A 22824-nucleotide genomic window follows, 5' to 3' on the forward strand; every position below is an offset into this window, starting at 1 on the left:
AACATTTAAAAAAGGGGAAAATGTTTTTCTGCTTCTTTCATTGTTGTTAAATTTATTAAACTTATTGGCTATTATTATTATTATTATTATTATTATTATTATTATTATTATTATTATCATTATTATTTCAACATACAAATATTTTGCTTATGTAAGAAATATATGGCAATTAGTTTGCAGAACTGACCTTCAGCTTCTGGTATGACTACGTAGCTATTACTGTATATAGAACCACAACTGCCTCAACCAGCAACACATCTTGAAGTCCTTGTGCCTTTCTGATTGTGTAATATAGAAGATAATAGGCAACTTGTCCTTGTAACAAATTGCCGAGAGTTGGCTTTCTTAGTCTGTTGATCCAACAGTTTTATTGTGCCTTAGAGACTAGCAAACATTATTGTGGCATAAGCTTTTGTTGTTACACATTTCAAAAGGTACTTTAGTGGGTTGGTAGGCAAAATATTAGTACAGAGAAAAGGAGGAATGCAAATGATTTTATAAAATGTGTGTGTTCATCAAATGTGTGTGTGTGTGTGTGTGCGCGCACACACACACACACACACACACACACACACACACACACACACACACGAAAACATGAATTATTATGATGAGCATATGAAAACATCATCCACTGAAAAGAACCAGAGACACAATCAAAGTTAACATGACTCAAGCTTTCATCAGGTCTAAACCATCGAGCCTCTTGGGCTTGCCAATCAGAAGGTTGTCGGTTCGAATCCCCACAACGGGGTGAGCTCCCATTGCTCTGTCCCAGCTCCTGCCAACCTAGAAGTTCGAAAGCATGCCAGTACAAGTAGATAAATAGGTACCGCACCCGTGAGAAGGTAAACGGTGTTTCCGTGTGCTGCTCTGGTTTCGGTGTTCCATTGTGCCAGAAGCAGTTAGTCATGCTGGCCACATGACCCGAAAAACTGTCTATGGACAAATGCCAGCTCCCTTGGCCTGAAAGCGAGATGAGTGTTGCAACCCCATAGTCGCCTCGGATTGGGCTTAACCATCCAGGGGTCTTTTACCTACTAAAGTCAGGTCAGTCCCAGCCCCCAACTCAGCAGCAGCAAGTTCTGAAGGGGCTTGTAACTATGTTTGCTGGAAGATTCTTATAAACTTCCCTGTGATTAGGAAGCCTGATAACACAGAATCACCAATAGTAGAGATGCTTGCTAGCAGACTTATATATAAAAGTCCCCTTTAGAGCTCTAAACACTGCACAGCAAACACTGCTACTCAACACTGCAAAGACAGAGTGGAGCGAGTGTCCCCACTGCACATGGACCCCACACCTCTAACACACTTTGACTTTTGTAATGCCTAAAGGAGGACTTCGCTCTCAACTAGTAGTAATTAAAAAAAATGGTGGACATAACTTTGTTGGTGGTTATGGAGAGACAGGGTCGCTTTGGGTCTTAGCCCAATGGGGGTTACGCCATAGTGCTTAAACATTCCTATTCCTCTTTTGGCTCTCCTTTACATTTTTGTAGATAGCAATATTTTTATTTCTATATTTTGTTTTTAAAGAACATCTTACATTCTAGACATCCTTCATGAGTTAACTTTCCAGTGTGTATAAGCAAACAACAAATAGAACTTCATTTGCTCAAAGTGTTCGCCTATTCCAATTTCTGAGCTGTTCACAATGTCATGTGTCAGGATGTGAGATATTGCATTGCCATTCCCTGGGAGGTCTCAAATTACCTGAATGACAGAAGGAAAGAATCCAAACAACATACTAAGAGGTTCAGTCTGAATCCTGATTTCATAAAGAAAAAGAAAGAAACCAGAAGCATTAATTGCTTTCATTCTTAAATTAATATTTCGCCCAGTGAATCTTCATTGTAATTTTTCCAGTGGTATTAATGAAACCCTTAAAAACTAATTGTAAATATATTCCCTCATTCCCTTTATAAAAGCAGGTGGCTAGGAAAAGGAATTGAATGTATTGGAGGAAAAGGGGGGGGGAATTATAGTCCAAGTGTCATTATGGCAAGTGCTATTAATACTAGATAGATTTATTTGTGTAAATTATTTAACTCTTACCCAGGCCTATAGCTTTTTAAGGTGACTGTCTCAGATCAACTAAAGATGTTGGGAAATGAGCCATTCATTGTGATGGACATGATTACTTTCCTTTTATTGCTATGTCCCATAATTTAATGTCCCCTGCCTCTCCTTCTCTTAACCTTGACACCCACCAGCTGTCATAAGATGGGGCTATGTGTAGGAAAAATAAATTAGTGAGTAGAGTTCAGGTATGATGACCACACTACAGTTTAAGACAGTCAAAGGTCTGTGATAAATGCCACTATACTCTCCCATTTATCATTGTCACCGTTGATTTGATATGTCAATAATTCATGTCCTATGAGAAATAAATAGAAGCAGCTTCATTTGAAAAGGGTTCATTCTGTATCTATAGAAGCAATTCACTACATTTTAATCTAATCTTATATCTGTAACTCTTACCTATGTGTATTACAAGAAGCCTCTTCAAATTGTAGTACAGTGGTTCCTCGACTTACGAACGACTCGACAACCGAATTTTTCGGCTTACGAATGGGGCAAATGGCCGCACGCTTACGAATTTCTCGACATCCGAACGGAAACCGCGGCGGTTTTAGATAGGGTTTTCCCGACTTACGAATTTTTAGATGGGGTTGCTTCGACTTATGAATTTTTCTGTTTCCAATGCATTCCTATGGAAAATCACGTTTCCAATGGCGCTTTTCGACTTATAATTTTTTTGACCTATGAAGGTGCCTTCAGAATGGATAAAATGCATAAGTCGAGGCACCACTGTATATCCAAATGTAGGATATGGTCCACCCATCATTTATTTGGAATGCTTCCAAACATGTGCATATGCCAAATGGTACAGTTTGTGCTATGCGCCTTGCTGATGAACATCTGAATTGGCAGTTGCATGATAGGCACTGGTAGAAACTCTTCTGAGCATCTCCACTGCATTACTTGGTCTGCCCACTGTGTCTTGCATAGTTGAATATTCCAGACAAAACATTGTACAGTAGCATTATCCTTTTATAAATCCATTTATCATGCTAACTGAGCAAAAGTAGAAACCTGGGGATCTAGCTGAAGGAACTAATGAGGCTAAGTGACACTAGTAAAAGCAGCAAGCATTTGGGTTCCTAGAGTAGTGGAATTGTGTTCATGTTGTTTTAATATGTCTCCAGACAACATTTATAGTTTTGGATTAAATCCTAAAAAGTTGCATGTGGTGTTTGGATAGTTATTTTATCACTTGTTACTATTGTTGTAATTACACCAAGCTGAGTTGTACTCTCTCAAGGGTAAATTGAAATATGAGGCTCTGTGCATGCATAATGCTCTCCAGGGAGTCGCAGGTTCAAACTCCAAACCAATGAAATTCAATGTAGGAGTCCATGGTTTCACTTGTTTTCATAACAAGGATGGTTTTCTTTTAAAGCAGGCATACTGGAGAACTTATTTTCCCCCCCAGGGAAATGTGAGAGTAAACTACAGGTATACTTCCCATGGGAAGAAAGGAGTCACACGTCTCCAGAATTCCTGGCTTTAAAACAATCAGGATACCTGAGAAGGGGGAAGCATTTGTTCCAATTTGGGGGACAGCACTTCTTGTATGTAACATGTTGACAATGCCTAAGATTCCAAAGCACTTACTATATATAGAATTGAGACATTATGGGATTTTACTCTCCATACAAACAAGTAGGAATCTGGCTATCCTCCTTCGAACAAAAGGTCCCGCACACATGACAAGCCATTTATCAAATGTTAGTTTCTAATGGAGCCTATCGTCTTGGAATTAACCTGTACTTAACTGGGACTGGACCTTTACCTTCAACTGGGATTAAATTGAACTTCCTTTGGCATAAGCATGCAAAAGAGCTTAAGAAGAAGGCTACTGGATCAGAACAAACATCCACTTAGTTTAGAATACCATCACAACGGTCAACTCAATGCCTATGAGAAGCCCACAAGCAACATATGATATGAATAGTTCACAAGCAAGTGGTATTCTAAGGCACGGGTGTCAAACACAAGGCCCGGGGGCCTAATCCGGCCCGCCAGACCTCGTCATGTGGCCCGCGTAGCCGCTGCCGACAGTAGCCGCTGACAGTAGTTCTGGAGCCTGCGATTGGCCGAGGGTCAAAACCGGGGGCGGGGCTGCAGGCGGAGGCCGGGACGCTGGAGCCACGCTGACGGCCTTGGCCAGGGAATTTCAATTTCGAATGAGGCTGAGGGAGGCGGTGGCACAGCGGCCAGACGGGGAAGTGAGATGCAGGAGGAGGAGGAGGAAGCCCGCCGAGGAGGTAGGAAAGCCCTACAGGCGCCGCCGGCAAAGTTGGTGCCAGGACGGAGCAGCGTTGCATTTTTTTTTTTTTGGCGGGCTTTGCTGTTGTCTCCGAGAGCGAGTGAGGCGGCACTGGGGAGCCGCCGCCCGCCGCTTCCCTTCCTCTCCTCGGCTGCATCCGGGAGGTGGGCGAGCGAGCGGGCGAAAGGGACGGGGAGTGAGCCTGAGGGCGAAGCGCAACAGCCGCTCTCTTGATGGAGCCGGGTTTCTCTTCCCTCTTCCCCCGTTTTCTCCTCATAGACACTCGGGAGGGTGCCTGGCTTTTGCTCTGCCCCCCACCCCGAGCCGCCCTTTGGCTTCTCAGTTCCGGTGGAGCTGCTCCCCGGGGGGCGGCCGGGAGGGAGGCGGCGACGACGGCACGGGTTCCTGCTCTTCCCGCTCTGCCGCCACGTCCTCTCAGCCCCTCGTGATGTAGGGCTCCAGATGGAGTCGCCTCGCGGTTTGAGTAGGTGGGAGGGGAATTTTTTTGGGGGGGGAGGTTTTCAAGCCTCCTCTGCCTGCAGTCCCGGTAGGGAGAGGCGGCGGCGAAGACGACAACAGCGCGGGTGGGGGGAAGAGCAGCTCTGAGGTGAAGATGCACGTCCGCTGGGGCTGCCGCCACCTTCCTCCTCAGGAAACCCGCTGCCCTCCCTCAGCGCGAGGGGAAGGGACTCTGGCGCTGAGGAGGGAGGATGCAAAAGCAAAGCAGGGAGTTGGCGCTGCACCGCATGTTCCTGCCCCTTTCCAAAGCATGGGGTGGGTTGCAGCGTGTGGCATCCTGCCTAGTGGGGTTTGGGTGTGCGCAGGGCGGGAGAGGGAAGCCCTCTTTCCATCTGCAGGTTTTTAATCCCAGCAGTGGCTTTCTCCTTCCTGCCGAAGGTTTAGTTGAGCGCCCCCCACCCCCGGAAGCCATCAATCCCCACCGTTTGTTCAAATTTCCCTCGTTTACATCCCCTCCCACACACGCACCACGACGCAGGAATGTGATCCGCGTGGGGGCGGGAATGAGCTTACATTATTACAAAAAACAGTAATAATTGAATGCAGTGACAATAATTTATGATAATAAAGAGTGGACACATAGTCCTACAGACACAACCGGCCCTTTGAGGGTGACCAAACTGCTGATGCGGCCCCAAATGAATTTGAGTTTGACACCCCTGTTCTAAGGTATGAAATGAAGGCATGAAATGAGGCCTCAGAGGAGTTTGAAACATATCATGGGGAGCCTCAATTTGAAAGAAAATCAAAAGACATTCTGGTTTTTTAATCAAACATGAATGCCAATAAAAACACATTGCAGCCGTCAAAAATCTCAGGAACTGTTACTTGACAACAACATTCTTCAAATTAAATAATCCTGTTTATTTTATGTTTCCTATATCTCCCACTAAACTGGCGTGACTATTATTATTTCCATCTTGAGAGCATTACATTAAAACTAATTTGATTTTGTGGTTATAAACATCCATTTTGACTCACTGATTAATCTCACTGGAGCTTTTTCTTCTTCCTGGAGTTGTCATTTATTTGCCCATATCACAAATTAATACATATGTTGCAGCAAGTTTTGGAATGCTTCCGTGAATGTATGCTTGTTCAATTAATATGCATTCAAAAAATATTCCCTTTGAATGTCACATCCTACTTCCTTGTTAGCACTAAGCAGCAAGTGTTTCTGGGTGGGGATGGGGTAACAAATTGTAGTTCCTGGCTGCCGCCACAAGCATGATCAAGGCAGGCTGATGCTTGGGAATAAGAAAGAAAGCTGATTCCCAGTTATTTCTGAATGAAAACATCACTCTGAAATCCCTGCAACAACTCTGTTAATATATTATATTTATCATGGATTGATGGCCTGACTTGGTATAAGGTTGCTTTCTATTGCACCATGCAAGTTTTTTTCCCACTCATCTCAATCACTTTCCTTCTCAACACTGCTATCTGCTATGGAAGAAAAGGGGGCTGGAAAGTATCCATATCTCTTTCCCCCTCCTGCAAAGTTAATTGCAGCTTCAGGAGGTAATCTATTTCAAGAAAGACATGGGGAAAATATGTTCACCACTAAAGCCCAGAGTGCTATTTCTGCAATTTAAAAACCAGTTGCACTTTTTGAAACCACAACAAAAAAAGGACAGATTATGGGCTCTCCCTACTATGGTATGTTGTATAAGCAGACCCTTAGCTTTTATAATATTTCCTTCTTCCAAGTGCTGATTGATGTTATTTTACCCTCCTCATCCTAGACTGCTGCTTCATGCTTCAGCCTGGATTAGCCATACTGGTGAACCCCCCTAATCAGGAATATTTCAGTGTACATACTTGATCTTAGTGAAAAGGGCAAAAAAGAACCCCCATTCCATGCCCCCAAAGCACGGAAAACCTTTACCCGGTGGGGCTGTGGCCCATAGAGGTTTTTTGCCCAGTACAGTAGTACCTCGCAAGACGAATGCCTCGCGCAACAAAAAACTCGCAAGATGAAAGCGTTTTGCGATGTTTTTAGTGACTCGCAAGACGAAGTTTTCTATGGCCGTGCTTCGCAAGACGAATTTTTTGCGGTTTTTTGGGGGGAGGGGCCCGCGCTTCGCAAGACTAAATTATTACAAGATGAAGTGGCTCGTGGAATGAATTAATTTCGTCTTGTGAGGCATCACTGTATCTTCTCTGTGTGATGACCTACTGGGAAAAAGCTGTCTTGAGGGGAAAGCCTATAAGGCTGCTTCCCCTGGAGCTCACAGCCATTTTGCGTTGAGAGCTTCTTGCCCGCCCTCAGGTTAGAGCCTTCAGTGAGCAATTTTGGGTCACTGGTTGACAGGGCCGGAAAGGATTTTTTCCCTGTCAACCTGTTTGGCACTTGGTTGGGGGTTTTTCCGCCTTCCCTTGAGTGCAATAATGGCTTTCCTTTGTTAGGCGAAAGAACGTTGTTTGCATGAGGACCGAAATGGCATTGGTCAGGATTGACATAGTATAGGGGGGTCCCCATAAGGGGTCTGAGGGGAGGATTGACCATGGCAAACCCAAGTTTGGGTTCGGTATCTGCCTGGTTGGAATCTGCACCCTGGTCCCCCAGTGAGACCTTGCTTGCTTGGCTTGCACCACAGCAAGGTTCAACATTGGCCAACTCCCATCGTAGAGGTTTGGAGTGATCCAAACCCAGCAGATCCATTCCATCAACACGGGGCTTGTGGAATGATGAATTGATCCTAGGACCCAATGCCATGCCAACCCTTGCCCTGCCTGCTGCTGTCAATAAAGATTTGACCTGATTTTATCCCATCACCATTTACAGTCTTGTTATTTTGCTGCTCTCCTAGGTCACATAATGTGCCTGCCTGGGCAATAGTGCAGGAAGGCATCACAGTGTTACCTAGCCATTCTGGGTTGTCCATATAATGATGCCAGTGAGGATGAAGGGGAAAAACTGAGAGCTGAGGGCAAGCATGACCAATGTAAGTGAACAAAAGAACATTTGTGCACTATAAAAATGGTTGAATTTTTTTTAAAAAGAGGTGGCATTTTGCTGTACTGCTGGAAAAAAAAGAAATCCACGAGAAACTGGGAGCAGTTTCAACTTTAATTTACATAGGATAAGAGCAGAAATATCCCTTTGCACATTTGCTGAAGCATAATGAGTCCTCCTCTCACAATATTTAAAATACACACTGTTACTTAAGATAGAGCCCATCACAATTCCCATCTTATCCCATTCTGTTGGCTCCATTTCCTCTTGAATGTTTCATATTGATCAGCCCTGTCTCTTATTCTGGGACGCCTGCCAAACACCACACACCAGCTATTATGTGATTAGATATATTGTGTCTATAATAGGAGGGAAATATCTTTTCTGCCACCATTATACCCCAGCATCCAAGTTTTAAGGCTGTTTTACATTTCCTAGCCTGGGGCTGAATCACCCTGTCTTACGGCAGACCACAGGGCAAGTAGCCAAAGAAGGCAGCAGACTCTGGTGTTTCATGTTGCTGAGTTTGCGAGGATGCCTTGAGGGATGGGGAAGGGGGAAAGTGGGGAGGGGAAGGGAGCCATTACACATCTAGAGTTTCAGGAGGCGTGCTGCCTGGGAAATAACTGCTTCTTGATGTTATGTTAACCCATTCTTCCCTTTGAAGAAGTCCTGCTGCTGGGCTGCTAGTAGATCATCTTTCTGTTTAACTGGGATCCAGCATGCTTTAATCAATAGTGTTGGGAAGGGTTTGGAGAGAACTGGGGGGAAAGAGAGGGTGTTAGGTGAATCATAATCTCTCAACTTAACCTACCACACTGTGAGGATAAAATGGAGTAACCTTCCACATGGAAAGTGAAAGCCAGAGCTACTTTGGAGAGCGAGTAAGATACCAATGTGATAACTTAACCATCCTCTGTGGGTGGGAGAAGCGTGCAGTTTGTTAGGCTCATGCTTGCTTGTTCTCATGACAACAAAGCAAGTTTCATTGCCGCAGCTGAACCAAACCTTTCTTTAATTTCAGGAATCCCATCACAATTGACACAACAGCATTCTTCTTGTTTTCGCAAATGCGTAGCTCTTCTGGTGTTCTCCTAAGTATGGACTTAGAGGCAATTCACAGGCTACATTTCCATCCATCTGATCATTGTTATGAACAGTTCCCAGGCCTATATCCTTCTGAAAATATAATGTTTAAATGCGGTGCACATGTCTTCCTGTTCCATTATAAGCCTCTTGATCAGGCATCCCCAAACTGCGGCCCTCCAGATGTTTTGGCCTACAACTCCCATGATCCCTAGCTAAGAGGACCAGTGGTCAGGGATGATGGGAATTGTAGTCCAAAACAACTGGAGGGCCGAAGTTTGGGGATGCCTGCTCTTGATCAACCCTTGGACTGCATGGCTTGGGAAGGAAACATTCATGTGGATTTTTCCTTTTCTTGGTAGTAATGCATGGGAATCATTTAACATTGCCACTGATCTCTTGATTAGACAATATAATCAGGGTTACGTTTTCTAATAATGTTATTTATTCTTCTCCAGTTGCACAGGAGGAAATGTGCCACAGCTATGGTCAGAACAATGGCACAATTGAAGCATATGCCAGAGGGAACCTTGTGTGAAGAACTCATTGTTAGAAAAGGATCCTCTACATATAAAACATTCAAGTGCATCCACAATTACTTGCACTCTTCTTCTCACTTTTATGTCCTATAGATGTGGATGTAGAAACATACGCAAATGTCTTCATTTCCTATGTGATGCATTTCAAAGTTTTTAGGAGTCTGGTAGGAGACGCAGACTTGGATGACTGTGTCTGTAGCTATATATGTGATTTCCTCTGCTCATGAGGTGTGGTGTAATGTGAATGATTGCCAGATAGAAATGATAGCTGAATGTGCAGGGTGATAGAGTGATAAAAAACAGCATGAGACTGAGAGTAGAAAAACAGCTGATGGAGTATGAAGTTGACAGATGTATAGAGAAGGGTGGAAGAGGAAAATGGGATATGGGTAGGTGTATGAGTACGTTGTTGTTGTTGTTGTTGTTGTTGTTGTTGTTGTTGTTGTTGTTGTTATCTTTGTTGTTTAGTCGTTTAGACGTGTCCGACTCTTCGTGACCCCATGGACCAGAACACGCCAGGCACTCCTGTCTTCCGCTGCCTCCTGCAGTTTGGTCCACCCAACACTGTCCAACCACCTCATCCCTGTTGTCCCCTTCTCCTTGTGCCCTCCATCTTTCCCAACATCAGGGCCTTTTCCAGGGAGTCTTCTCTTCTCATGAGGTGGCCAGGATCTGCTTCAGCTTCAGGATCTGTCCTTCCAGTGAGCACTCAGGGCTGATTTCCTTACGAATGGATAGGTTTGATCTTCTTGCAGTCCATGGGACTCTCAAGAGTCTCCTCCAGCACCATAATTCAAAAGCATCAATTCTTCGGCGATCAGCCTTCTTTATGGTCCAGCTCTCACTTCCATACATCACTACTGGGAAAACCATAGCTTTAACTATATGGACCTTTGTAGGCAAGGTGATGTCTCTGCTTTTTAAGATGCTGTCTAGGTTTGTCATTGCTTTTCTCCCAAAAAGCAGGCGTCTTTTAATTTTGTGACTGCTGTCACCATCTGCAGTGATCAAGGAGCCCAAAAAGTAAAATCTAGTTGTCATAAATTAAGAGTATATATAACTCTATCTCAGGATACAACACTGAGTTTACTTGTCATGAGTCACAAAATCCTGTACTTGCTGTTTAGAACGAACCTTCTGTAACCGGGCTTTTCCTCCATCAGCCTGGTAGAATTCACCAAACTGTGAAGACTGAGATGTTCAAGTCCTGAGTGGAACTTGCAGCCAATGGGAAATGCTTCTAGTTCAAAAATATTGGCTCCATTCCACCATGCCTAGAAAGAAGACGTTAATATCCTTGCCAATGTACTGAATCACTCTGCTGGCCCATATGCTCAGGTATTTTAAGACTTGGATAGCTTTAATTTTAATTAAAATCTGTGACATGCAGCTGCTGGTTCCTTACTATATTTAGGACTGTGTTTCCTAAACTTAATAAAATACTGGCTCTTTCTTTCCTGAAATGGGATCCATTTCTTTTCTTTTTTAATTTAAGGATCATTTCCGTGATGATTGCCATTATGGGATTAGGGATCAAGAAGAACTCATTTGTTCCGCTTTTTGCAGCAGACCAACCAACCCTATCTGGTGCTTTAGAGCTTCCATGTGGATCAGAACACAAATCACAGTACGATTATGCACCTCCCTGGATTCCTAGTGCAATTTTTGTGTGAAAAGGTGCACACTGGGGTGGGGGCAGTGCACATTTTATGGATGAATGCTGAAAAACATAGGAAAGTGTGCATTTTACATTTAAAAGTGCACATCTTATGAACAAAATACATACAGCTTTAAAAATCCACTCATGAATCAAGAAGACAAGTATATATATATATTTTAAAGGGAGATGTTTATAATGTATACACAAAAACATTGTAAGCGGTCAAAACATTAGCAGGATTTTAAATACACTTGTAACAGAACATATCGATAACTTAGGACGATGAAAAAAAGCAGAAGTATTGATGTCAGATGAAAATAGAATCAAAAGGACCCATGGAAGGGATGGGGGGAAGTCAGGAGATTCAGAGTTATCTTGCTATTTGGATTTTGAATGGTTTTTTGTTGTATGTTTGGATTTTTTGATTTTTTTTTAAAAAATAGATATTTTACACACACACACACACACACACACACACACGATGGAATAGTCCTGTGATTAAGTGAGATGGAAAAAGAATGGAATTAACTACTCAGGCCATTTCATTCTAATTCCCTAGGGTCATCTAATCCAATCTCCTGCCATGCAAAAATCACAGCTAAAGAACCTCTGAGAGATGACCATCCATCCTTTGTTTAAAAACCTCAAACAAAGGTGAGTCATCTTCCAGGGGAGTCTGTTCCATTGTCAAGCACTGTAAAAAAAAAAAAATTCTAATGTTTAGGTGGAATCTCATTTTTTTGCAATTTGAATGCATTGGTTTGGATCCGATCCCCTGGAGCAGCAGAAAACAAGATTGCTCCCAATACCCAGGTGGCGCTGTGGTTAAACCACTGAGCCTAGGACTTGCTGATCAGAAGGTCGGCGGTTCGAATCCCTGTGACGGGGTGAGCTCCCGTTGCTTGGTCCCAGCTCCTGCCAACCTAGCAGTTCGAAAGCATGTCAAAATGCAAGTAGATAAATAGGAACCGCTACAGCGGGAAGGTAAACGGCGTTTCCATGTGCTGCTCTGGTTTGCCAGAAGCGGCTTTGTCATGCTGGCCACATGACCTGGAAGCTGTACGCTGGCTCCCTCGGCCAATAATGCGAGATGAGCGCGCAACCCCAGAGTCGGTCACGACTGGACCTAATGGTCAGGGGTCCCTTTACCTTTACCTTTTACCCATGTGACAGTCCTTCAGATATCTGAAGATGGCTGTCATATGATATTCATATGTATGGGTGGGTGTGTTGCACATTCTATAAAACATCTATAGTATTGCATTCTTCTCACATGAGTACAAAATCCTAGATGGCTATGAAGACAAATGATTGTATATTCTGAAAAAAAGGAGTACATACAGAATAATTGAAGTTGGAAACTCCCCAGGGCAGTTTATTAATTTGTAAGGCAAATTCCTCACTGTCATTAAAGCTATTAGACTAATTGTAGGATGTCTAGAAATCCACGAAGCTGGATCACCCTCTTTCTTGTATAGACCCTTTTGGTCACCTCCACCTGAATGGGGAATGGCTACAGTTCAGCCTGTAATGCCCAGTAATTTTACAGTTGTTAAATGAATGTTGCCTAGAGTAATGCAGCACCAAAAATAATATAGGAAAATTGTGATATTGGCAGGATGGGAAAGACAATAAAGTGGTCTCACCTCTAAAAAAAACTTTCTACCCACAGGTTGGCAGGTATTTCTCTCCAACATGCTAGTAAAACTGGGCATTTAATAAAGTACTAATTAAAGTAAATACTGTAAAAGCATTAACCTCCATAAGGTGTTTAAATTGAATTCATAGGTACTTTGGCTCTTTTCCAGTTTTAAATAAGTTCCGATCTAACTGTATCACATCACCCATTCAAAAGGTCTGATTTTAGTTTATGGAATATTCCCGTTAATAATGATACCTTAGACATCCATTAAGTCTGGGACATTAATTTTATGGAAAACTTCCAATACAACTCCATTAGAATTTTTTTTTAAAGTTAAATTAGCAATATAGGCTTTTAACAAATGTCATAAATAGCTATATTTAATGGGAAGATTACCCAAATTAAAACCAGACCAAAATAGAAAATACAGCTCCTTCTGTTTAAGTCATGACCTTCAGAATCCATTTAGAACTTACAACCTAAATGAAACAATGAGTGATTAAATGTCCTGTTGTTTAATTGTTGGCGGATTTCAGATAATCTGGAGTGGTCTTTGAGCAACTGAATTTCACATTTTGTTCCATCTCTCTGGCCAAATTAGGATCCCTAAAACTGAACACAGCCTGTCGCCCAGGCATTGTTTTGCCCTCTTCAGGTATTTATAGCTTCAGGATGCTTCCACTCTTGATATCATCTGAGTAGGATTCAGTCACATACCGGCAAATTCAGACTGTGCAAATTAAAGTGGATTTGACAGTCTTTGGTTAACAAACCTGCTTCTCCACCCCTATTCCAAAATCAGACTTTTTGCAGTAAGGAAGGTGATAGTACTGAATGGGGTAACTATGCCCCCGAAGGACCAGGTGCACAGCCTGGAAGTCATTTTGGACTCACAGCTGTCCATGGAGACGCAGGTTAATTCTGTGTCCAGGGCAGCTGTCTACCAGCTCCATCTGGTACACAGGCTGAGACCCTACCTGCCTGCAGACTGTCTCGTCACAGTGGTGCATGCTCTAGTTATCTCCCACTTGAACTACTGTAATCCGCTCTACAAGGTGACTTGGAAACTGCAATTAATCCAGAATGTGGCAGTCAGAGTGGTCAATGAGAGCGGCCGCCAAGGCCATATAACACTAGTCCTGAGAGACCTACTGGTACATTGGCTCTCAGTACGTTTCTGAACACAATTCAAAGTGTTGGTGCTGACCTTTAAAGCTTTAAACGGCTTCAGTCCTGTATACCTGAAGGAGCGTCTCCACTCTCATCATTCAGCCTGGACACTGAGGTCCAACTCAAAGGGCCTTCTGGTGGTTCCCTCACTGCGAGAATTGAGGTTGCAGGGAACCAGGGAAAGGGCCTTCTCAGTAGTGGCACTCACCCTGTGGAACACCCTCCCATCAGATGTCAAGGAAATAAGCAACTATCTTACTTCTAAAAGACATCTGAAGGCAGCCCTGTTTAGGGAAGTTTTTAATGTTTAATGCTGTATTGTGTTTTTAATACTATGTTGGGAGCTACCCAGAGTGTCTGGGGAAGCCCAGCCAGATGGGTGGGGTATAAATTTATTATTATTATTATTATTATTATTATTATTATTATTATTATTATTAGGAAATGCATTGAAAGTGTGGGGACAATTGCTTGAGGCAGCATCAGGAAGCCTTTTTGTAAATAAATCCAAATGAATGCCCAATAAGCAGCCAGTGTTGTATAACCTCCCTGTAAATTTTATCCAAACAAATAAGGATGAATAAACAGGTCCACTAGAAACAATCTCGGCTAGGCAGTCATGGCGGATGGTGCACACATACCTAGATAGTTAATTCCTTTATGCATGGCTATAAAAATAGCAGGGTAGTTGGATAAGTATTTATTTACATTTCCATATTGTCCTAACTCCAAGGTGCTCAGGGTATATGTGTCTGCTCCTCCCTCCCATTTTATTCCTACAACTATATGAGGTATGTTGTGCTGGAAGATTGTGACTGACCAAAGATTATCAGCTGGCTATGTAGATCTAAATGTAAAGGTCTTCACCCTAGTAAGGGTATCCTGTTAAATCTTGTTCGCCCTAATTTGATGTATGTCATCAGGTGATCCTTAACCTTGATAAATTCTGCTAAATAACCAACCAGCAGATAGCATGGTTAATGCTATTAACACACCTGCTGTTTAAAAAGCTGTGGCCTCTTTAAATCCCAAGCAGTTGTCTTGTGTTTATTGCAACTTCACCATTCCTCAGTCCTCCATCCATGGCTTCACTACACCTGGGCCCACAATGTACAATGTTTGCATTCCTCAAGAACCCCTAGCCTGAAGAGAATGGACCTTTCCTTCCTTTGCTGATTTAAGTTGAGCTTAGGAAGAACATTGCTCCTGGCTGCTTTGAAGAATGAGGCAAAGACGGCAGCTCATGGTAGCTTTAGGCAAGCCCCTGTTTTCTACATTTCAGCACATACCTGTCTCCATCTGTAAATATGTGGATAGTAATGCTGACCTACTTATAGTTAGATAATAATGATTACTGAAATAATAATAAGTACTTTACATACATTAACAACAGCAAAGCTGTGGTGGTTAACATGTTAAAAAGCCAATGCTTGACATTGTGCAGTAGCCAAGAAAAGTGCTGTCCAAATGTCCAAGGGAATAAATAACATTTTCGCCTGGTGCTGGAAATATGACAAATACAGTGCTGGGTGGGTTTCCCTGGAGAGATCATTCCACCATTTGGGGGCTACCACAGAAAAGACCCATTCTCTCACTGCAATTTGCCAGAGGGGCACACAGAGAAGATCTTTAGGTGTTGTTTTCAGGGTCTGGGTAGGTTCATATAGCAAAGAGCAGGGAAATGTTTTTTCTCCTTGTTCACTCATTTTTCACTGTGGATGTTAGGGCAGTTTGTCTACAGCAGGAATTGGGGATCTTTGGGCTTCCAGGAGTTTCTGGGCTACAACTCCCATCATTCTAGATCATTGGTCATTCTTGCTGGGGCTGATAGAAATTTGAGTCCAAATAAATCCCCTACCCCAACCTATAGAATAGAAACCTAGCTACTTGCTAGTTTTTTGTAAAATAGTAGACACTCTTGCTGTTTCTTTCTTTGTCATGAAGAGTGGAGACAAAAACTGGCATTTGGGAGTTGACTTTTGATCACATAATTCTCTTGTTCTTTTCATGAAGCTAGCAGTTGTTAGGGTCTCCTTTTATCTGTTACTGGAATCCCCCCCCCAATAACTTAAGTTGAAATCCTAACCCCACTTACCTGGAAGTAAGTCCTATTGAATTCAGTAGGACTTACTTCTGAGGAAACATGGTTAGAATTTCATTCTTATACATAGTCAACATGCAATTTTGAGAAAGAAATAGTGATAGAAAAGTGACCAGCTTGAGAGTACTGAATTTTTTTAAAAAATATAAAAGTGTTCAGAAACTTTACCCAAATAATAGATTGCCCAAACTGCCAGAAATAATGGATTTCTCCATTTCAGACATTTGTCTGTTTAATTTTTTTTCTACCAGTGAATTGCACTAAACTAATATACCTCTGTGAGTTAGCAATAATAGAACCTGTCACTGAAAATATCCTAATGGGGTTTATAAAATGTATCTCTTCTACATTTTGCAAATGGTTTTACCTCACAAGTGGTCATTTGATATACTTTTGGTACATACCTTCTCTCCAGCATGAGCTTAGTAGGTGCTGGTTCAGGTCCAAGGGTAGCATTAGCAGCCTGGTATGTCTATGGTATGTTTTCTAGTTAGGAAGAAAGGAGTTATTCTTTCGTGTGTGAAGTGTGCATTGCAGAAACACAGAGAATATTGTGAATACCCATTTATATGCCTGATCATCTATTTAATGGTGACTATAAGCTGGGGATCACATCTGCTGAAAAGCATTCCAGACGAGATGTGATAGCCTTTAATTTGACTCCTACTGAAAGTGTAACACAATTGCATTGGTGTGCCAGCTGTTTGTCTGAGTGAAGAAACGGGACTTTCTGGAAGTGTCCATAGATTAGTGATGGGGTACATGATTTTCATATGATTTTTTAAAAAAATTAGTTCAGGGATGAGGAATCTAAGTCTCCCAATAATTTTGTTAGTCTCCAATGCCCATCACCCTTGGCTATTGGCCATGCTGTTAGGCGTTGGGAGTCCAACATCTTGAAGTTGCAGATGACACCAAATTGGGAAGGGTGGCTAATGCCCCAGAGGACAGAATCACACTTCAAAATGACCTTAACAAATTAGACAACTGGGCCAAAGCAAACAAGATGAATTTTAACAGGGAGAAATGTAAAGTACTACACTTGGGCAAAAAAAGGCACAAATACAGGATAGGTGACACCTGGCTTGAGAGCAGTACATGTGAAAAGGATCTAGGAGTCCTGGTGAACCACAAACTTGACATGAGTCAACAATGTGATGCAGCAGCTAAAAAAGCCAATGCAATTCTGGGCTGCATCAATAGGAGTATAGCATCTAGATCAAGGGAAGTAATAGTACAACTGTATTCTGCTCTGGTCAGACCTCACCTGGAGTACTGTGTCCAGTTCTGGGCACCACAGTTCAAGAAGGATACTGACAAGCTGGAACGTGTCCAGAAGAGGGCAACCAAAATGGCCAAAGGCCTGGAAACGATGCCTTATGAGGAATGGCTTAGGGAGCTGGGTATGTTTAGCCTGGAGAAGAGAAGGTTAAGGGGTGATATGATAGCCATGTTCAAATATATAAAAGGATGCCATATAGAAGAGGTTGACAGGTTGTTTTCTGCTGCTCCAGAGAAGCGGACAGGGAGCAATGGATTCAAGCTACAAGAAAGAAGATTCCACCTAAACATTAGGAAGAACTTCCTGACAGTAAGAGCTGTTTGGCAGTGGAATTTGCTGCCAAGGAGTGTGGTGGAGTCTCCTTCTTTGGAGGTCTTTAAGCGGAGGCTTGACAGCCATCTGTCAGGAATGCTTTGATGGTGTTTCCTGCTTGGCAGGGGGTTGGACTGGATGGCCCTTGTAGTCTCTTCCAACTCTAGGATTCTATCAACTCCACAGGTTCTGCATCCCTGGTTTTGCCCCTTGCAAGTGAAGTTTGGGAGGGTAAATGCTAATTTAAGATCCTGGATGAGCTGTAATAGGATCGACAAAGTAATCCATATGAGCAGAATTCTTGCCAATGCTAGCTATTATCTAAGCAGAAGATCTAATGTAGCAAAGGCAATGAGCAGTGAATTGGAAATTATGTGGGTCAAATGTTTCCTTTGTTCACCCAGAGGGTATGAGGCAAGCAACTAGCTCTCACTTGGAGTGTCCCCTCCATCTGTACTACATGGGAATTATAAATTGGGGTTATTAGGATTACTGGTATAATGTGTAGTGCTTTGAACACTTTAGTATATTTGATATATTATGAGAGGCAGGGAAGCAGCAGGGAAGTAGAGGGACCATATTGAAGAGGGGCTCTGGAAATGTTAATGGAAAGCATTGTTTGCAGTCCGAATGCTTGAGGAGGAATTCAGTTTCTCTGAAGTCCATAGTGAACCGACCTGATCCAAACCCTCTGCCGACTAATGTGCGGGTTACAATATGATTATCCTTCAGGGGAAGGGATAGAGCTCAGTGGCAGAGCACATGTTTTTCGTGCAGAAGGCTCGGTTGGAAGCATCTCCAGATAAGGCTGAGAAACACTCCTGTCTGAGACCTTGAAGAGCTGCTGCCAGTCAGTGTAGATGATACCAAGCTAAATGCACCAATGGACCGACTCGTACGGTAGCCCTCTCTGTTCATATTTACATTTATTCCCCTTTTGCCTTATCTTTCCCAGCTCAAGTGGTCTAAAGTGTGTTAAACTGAATATTTTATCATGAAATCTGTCTAGAATTGTGCACATTGGAGGGGGGGGGAGAGAGATGAAAATATATAGATGAAAATAGCACATTCAAGGAGCAATCCCACAGCAAGATCCACAGGGGTGACTGTGGGGTTAGTATCCAACAGATTTCCAACTGAAGCAAAGGCCTTACACACCAAAGATGGGTAAAATCCGCAGGGGAAAACTTTTGTGCAACTGGAGGCCCTAAACTCCCAGGCCCCGGGGGTGCAGACTGCCAACGAGGCAGTCCAGGCTGGAAGGCACACTGCATCATGGCACCCATACTCCTAGGATGACCCCTAGGGCTAGTTGGGACCGGGATCCTGGAAGGTTGGAATTGGGAGAGGAAGGCACCAGAAGGGTCATAAGGCTTGCTCCCTTCGCTCACATCTGAAGGACCATGAACGTCAAAAACAGTGGAAGATGTGGAAGGGCTGGGCTGAGAAACAGGCTGCCTTCCAAATTGCTGAGCCAAAGACTCAAGCTCTGTATTAAACCTTGACATGGCCGCAGGATCTGATACAATATCGGCCATGATTGCACCCAAGTGATCCAGCGTATGCTGAGGAACCATTGGGGCAGGCACTGAACGCAGTGAATGAGATGGGCCTCTAATCACCCTTTTGGAAGTGAGAGCTGGACTGGGATTCTTCTTAATAGGCATTCTGATACCTTCTTTATTAAACAGGGAGGTTACTGAAAAATTGACACAAAATTAAAAGCACCCCGAAATCAAAATGGTGCTCCTGCCAAAACAAGATGGCGCTCCAACCAAGACAAGATGGCGCTCCAGCCAAAATTAGCTGGGGCTAACACCTACACCTGATCAAAAAGAAGGTATAAAATGGCGATCGGGCTAAGAAAAGAGGGTGGGGTTCCTGGCCCTAGGAAATTCCCTACCAGCCCCCAAGCAGAACAATAGCGGAAACTCAGCAATAGAGGGAACTCTCCAAGATGCTCAAAAGCACTCAGATAGACAGAACAGCCCAGTAATGAAACATACAAATCGCTCAATAAATTCAAGGTCCCGAAGCTGCAGCCGGAACAGAGAACAAAAAACCACTGCGCAAAGAGCCCACTGGGAAAATTAAGTGGGCAGTGGCAAGCTCCACAGGGGGAGCGCTCAGGGGGCAGAAGCCCCGTGGGGCAAAAGCCCCTCTAGGGGGAAGGGAAGGGAAAGGAAAGGAAGGGAATAATTAACTAAAGAGGGAAAGAAAACAACTGGAAGGAATCAAAGGGAAAGAAGGGATAACAGAAAGAAATCACTAGGACGATCCGTCGAAGGTAAATCCCTCTCTCTCTCTCTCTCTCTCTCTCTCTCTCTCTCTCTCTCTCTCTCTCTCTCTCTCTCTCTCTCTCCTGCACAGAGGACACGCTGTAGCTATTTCGAATGCACACACCAAAAGAGGAAGCTCTGGGTCACGAGCATGGGCATATATAGGTCCCTCGATCCATTTGGACTGCACCCCATTGGCCAGATTGAACCCAACATCGAGGGACCTACTAATCGGGTGTTGTGGCTGACCAATCTTACCCACCCACAACACAGGAGGTCGGTCTCCAAGTCTCACCGCAACACCTGCCCTCTTTGAGGGAGGACACGATCAAGTTAAACCATCCAAAATAGTGATGCAACTTGAACCATATTTTAAAGGCTTGTTTTCCCTCTGCTAGGCTTTGACAAGGTCAGCCAGCAATGGCCCCACTGCTGAATGGAGTGTGGATCTGGTGTAACTCTACATCTGCTTAACTTGCACCAGCTTGCTTTATGCCAGCTTCTTTATGCATAGGATTGCTCCTTAAGTTAGTAACAGAAGGAACACATGCAAAACTGACACGAACCATCTCTAGGTTGTAGGAGGAATCTACCTGTGCAAAAAGGATCATACCAGAAATATATTCTAGGAGATTTATTGCCCCCTAATGTGAGGCAAAATATAACCTTACAAATAAAAGGTATTGTTCCAGTTTTGATTGTTGAGCTTGTCTCTGTTGGGTGTGAGGCAGAAGCTCGGGGTGGTGGGGTGGTGGTACATCTCAGTTTAAATTCTCAAATATGTATGTGATTTATTTTTTAAAAAAAAATAAAGTTTGAAAATACAATGTATTAGCTTCCTGGGCTTTTTTATGAAGTTGTTATCTTCTCTGAGCCTCTGTGAATAGGGAGGTTATACATCTCAAAATCTAATCTGATCTAATAATATTCAGGCAACTCGTTCCCAGAAGGGTTAGGCAGAACAATAAAGAACTTTATATTTCTGCCTCCAGCCAGACTGTCATCTGGATGCAGGGTTTATATATGTTCACAGAAATGGACAGCTAATTTGCTAAATAAGGCTTCAAGTGGAATAAAGCACAATGCCAATGCCTTTTAGGCTGTTTTCCTAAAGATCCTGCATTGAGCTCTCTCTCTCTTTTTATGAATATAAAAGATGACAGCCCAAAGAGGGAAGACTGATAATTTCATTTTGTCATACACAAAGTAAGGACTTTCTCCACTTCCCTGCTCATTCTCTCTAGCCGAGTGCTGCATTAAATCTCTGACACCATCCGCCAGATTGGTTCACTGACTGGCTTCCCAGGGAGTTTGCTGAAAGAGTTTTGCAGAGGCAAGACAGAGGTTCACAGGCAGAACAAATAACAGGAGCCTTGCAAAAAAAAAAAAGTAATGAGGATAGTTTTTCACTGTTCAACATGCAGGAAGAATTTGTATTCTACCATGTCCAACAAACTTGGAGAGATTGAAAACATTCTCTACTTCAGGGATCTTTTGTTTTACAACCTTGAAGGTGAGCTTGGGAGCCAGTGTGGTGTATTTGTTAGTGTCAGACTAGGACCTGGGAGACCAGGACGCAAATTCCCACCTGGCTATGAAGCTCACTGGGTGACCTTGGGCCTGTCACTGCCTCTCACCTTAACTCACCTCACATGACTGCTGTGGGGATTAGAGGAGAGGGGGAAACCATGTATGGCACTTTGAGCTCCTCGGGGGGGGGAGGTGGGGTATCAATGTAATAAACAATAAACAAACAAACAAACAAACTGCTAAATATATCTTTCTAGGGCAACTGGAACCAATTGGGGTTCTATGGATGTTTTGGACTACAACTCCCATAAGCCACAGCTGCCCACGAACCTGTGGTCCAAAACATCTTGAGTGTGCCAGGTTCCTGAAAGCGATTCAAAACAGATTTGTTTGTTTGTTACCCTTCTTGTGGGTAAAGGTAAAGGTAAAGGGACCCCTGACTATTAGGTCCAGTGTTGACCGACTCTGGGGTTGCGGCGCTCATCTCGTGTTATTGGCCGAAGGAGCCAGCGTACAGCTTCCAGGTCATGTGGCCAGCATGACAAAGCCGCTTCTGGCGAACCAGAGCAGCACACGGAAACGCCGTTTACCTTCCCGCTGTAGTGGTACCTATTTATCTACTTGCACTTTGACATGCTTTCGAACTGCTAGGTTGGCAGGAGCGGGGACCGAGCAACGGGAACTCACCCCGTCATGGGGATTAAAACCGCCGACCTTCTGATCAGCAAGCCCTAGGCTCAGTGGTTTAACCCACAGTGCCACCCACGTCCCGTGGGGGTACCACGCAAATCAGTATTTCAGTTTCTCTCTCAGCCCCAGCACAGATTTAGCATTCAAAGTGACTTGCCACACAGGGAACCAACATTGATTGGGAGTACCCATGGCTACCAGGACCAAGGGCTAGAGTGGTGGAGATGTTAAACTTGATGTCAGCCTTTGAAGAAATTAAAGTATGGAGGCACTTTCCATGTAAATGTCCCTGTCAGTGGTAACTTCATGCCAAGAATAACATGTGTGTCAGCTTGTTAAAAGGCTTTTTAAAAATGAGAAAAATATAACATTTTGTTTTATAATCGTAGAATGTAGGAGTTTGGTGGTTTCTTCTTGTGGATCCTAAGAACATTTCAGCACAGCTCTCTATCCCAAATTGTGTTTGCAAGTACATATAGTAGTAGAAATTTATTCATTTTATATCCCACCTTTCTCTCTGAGCAAGATGCAAGGTAACTCACAGCATCAATTAAAACAGATAAAACTAAAAATACCAACAATTAATTTTTTAAAAAAAGCACTGAAAATACTTAAAATCATTTAAAATCATGCCTGCCAGCTGAGCCTCCCATTCAAGAGAGTTCCACAATTTGTGAGCAGCTCCTTAGAATGCCCTCTTCTGTGTCTTCACCAAACAC

The sequence above is a fragment of the Zootoca vivipara genome, chromosome 5 (assembly GCF_965207765.1).
Source record: "Zootoca vivipara chromosome 5, rZooViv2.hap1.1, whole genome shotgun sequence".
Lineage (NCBI taxonomy): Eukaryota > Metazoa > Chordata > Lepidosauria > Squamata > Lacertidae > Zootoca > Zootoca vivipara.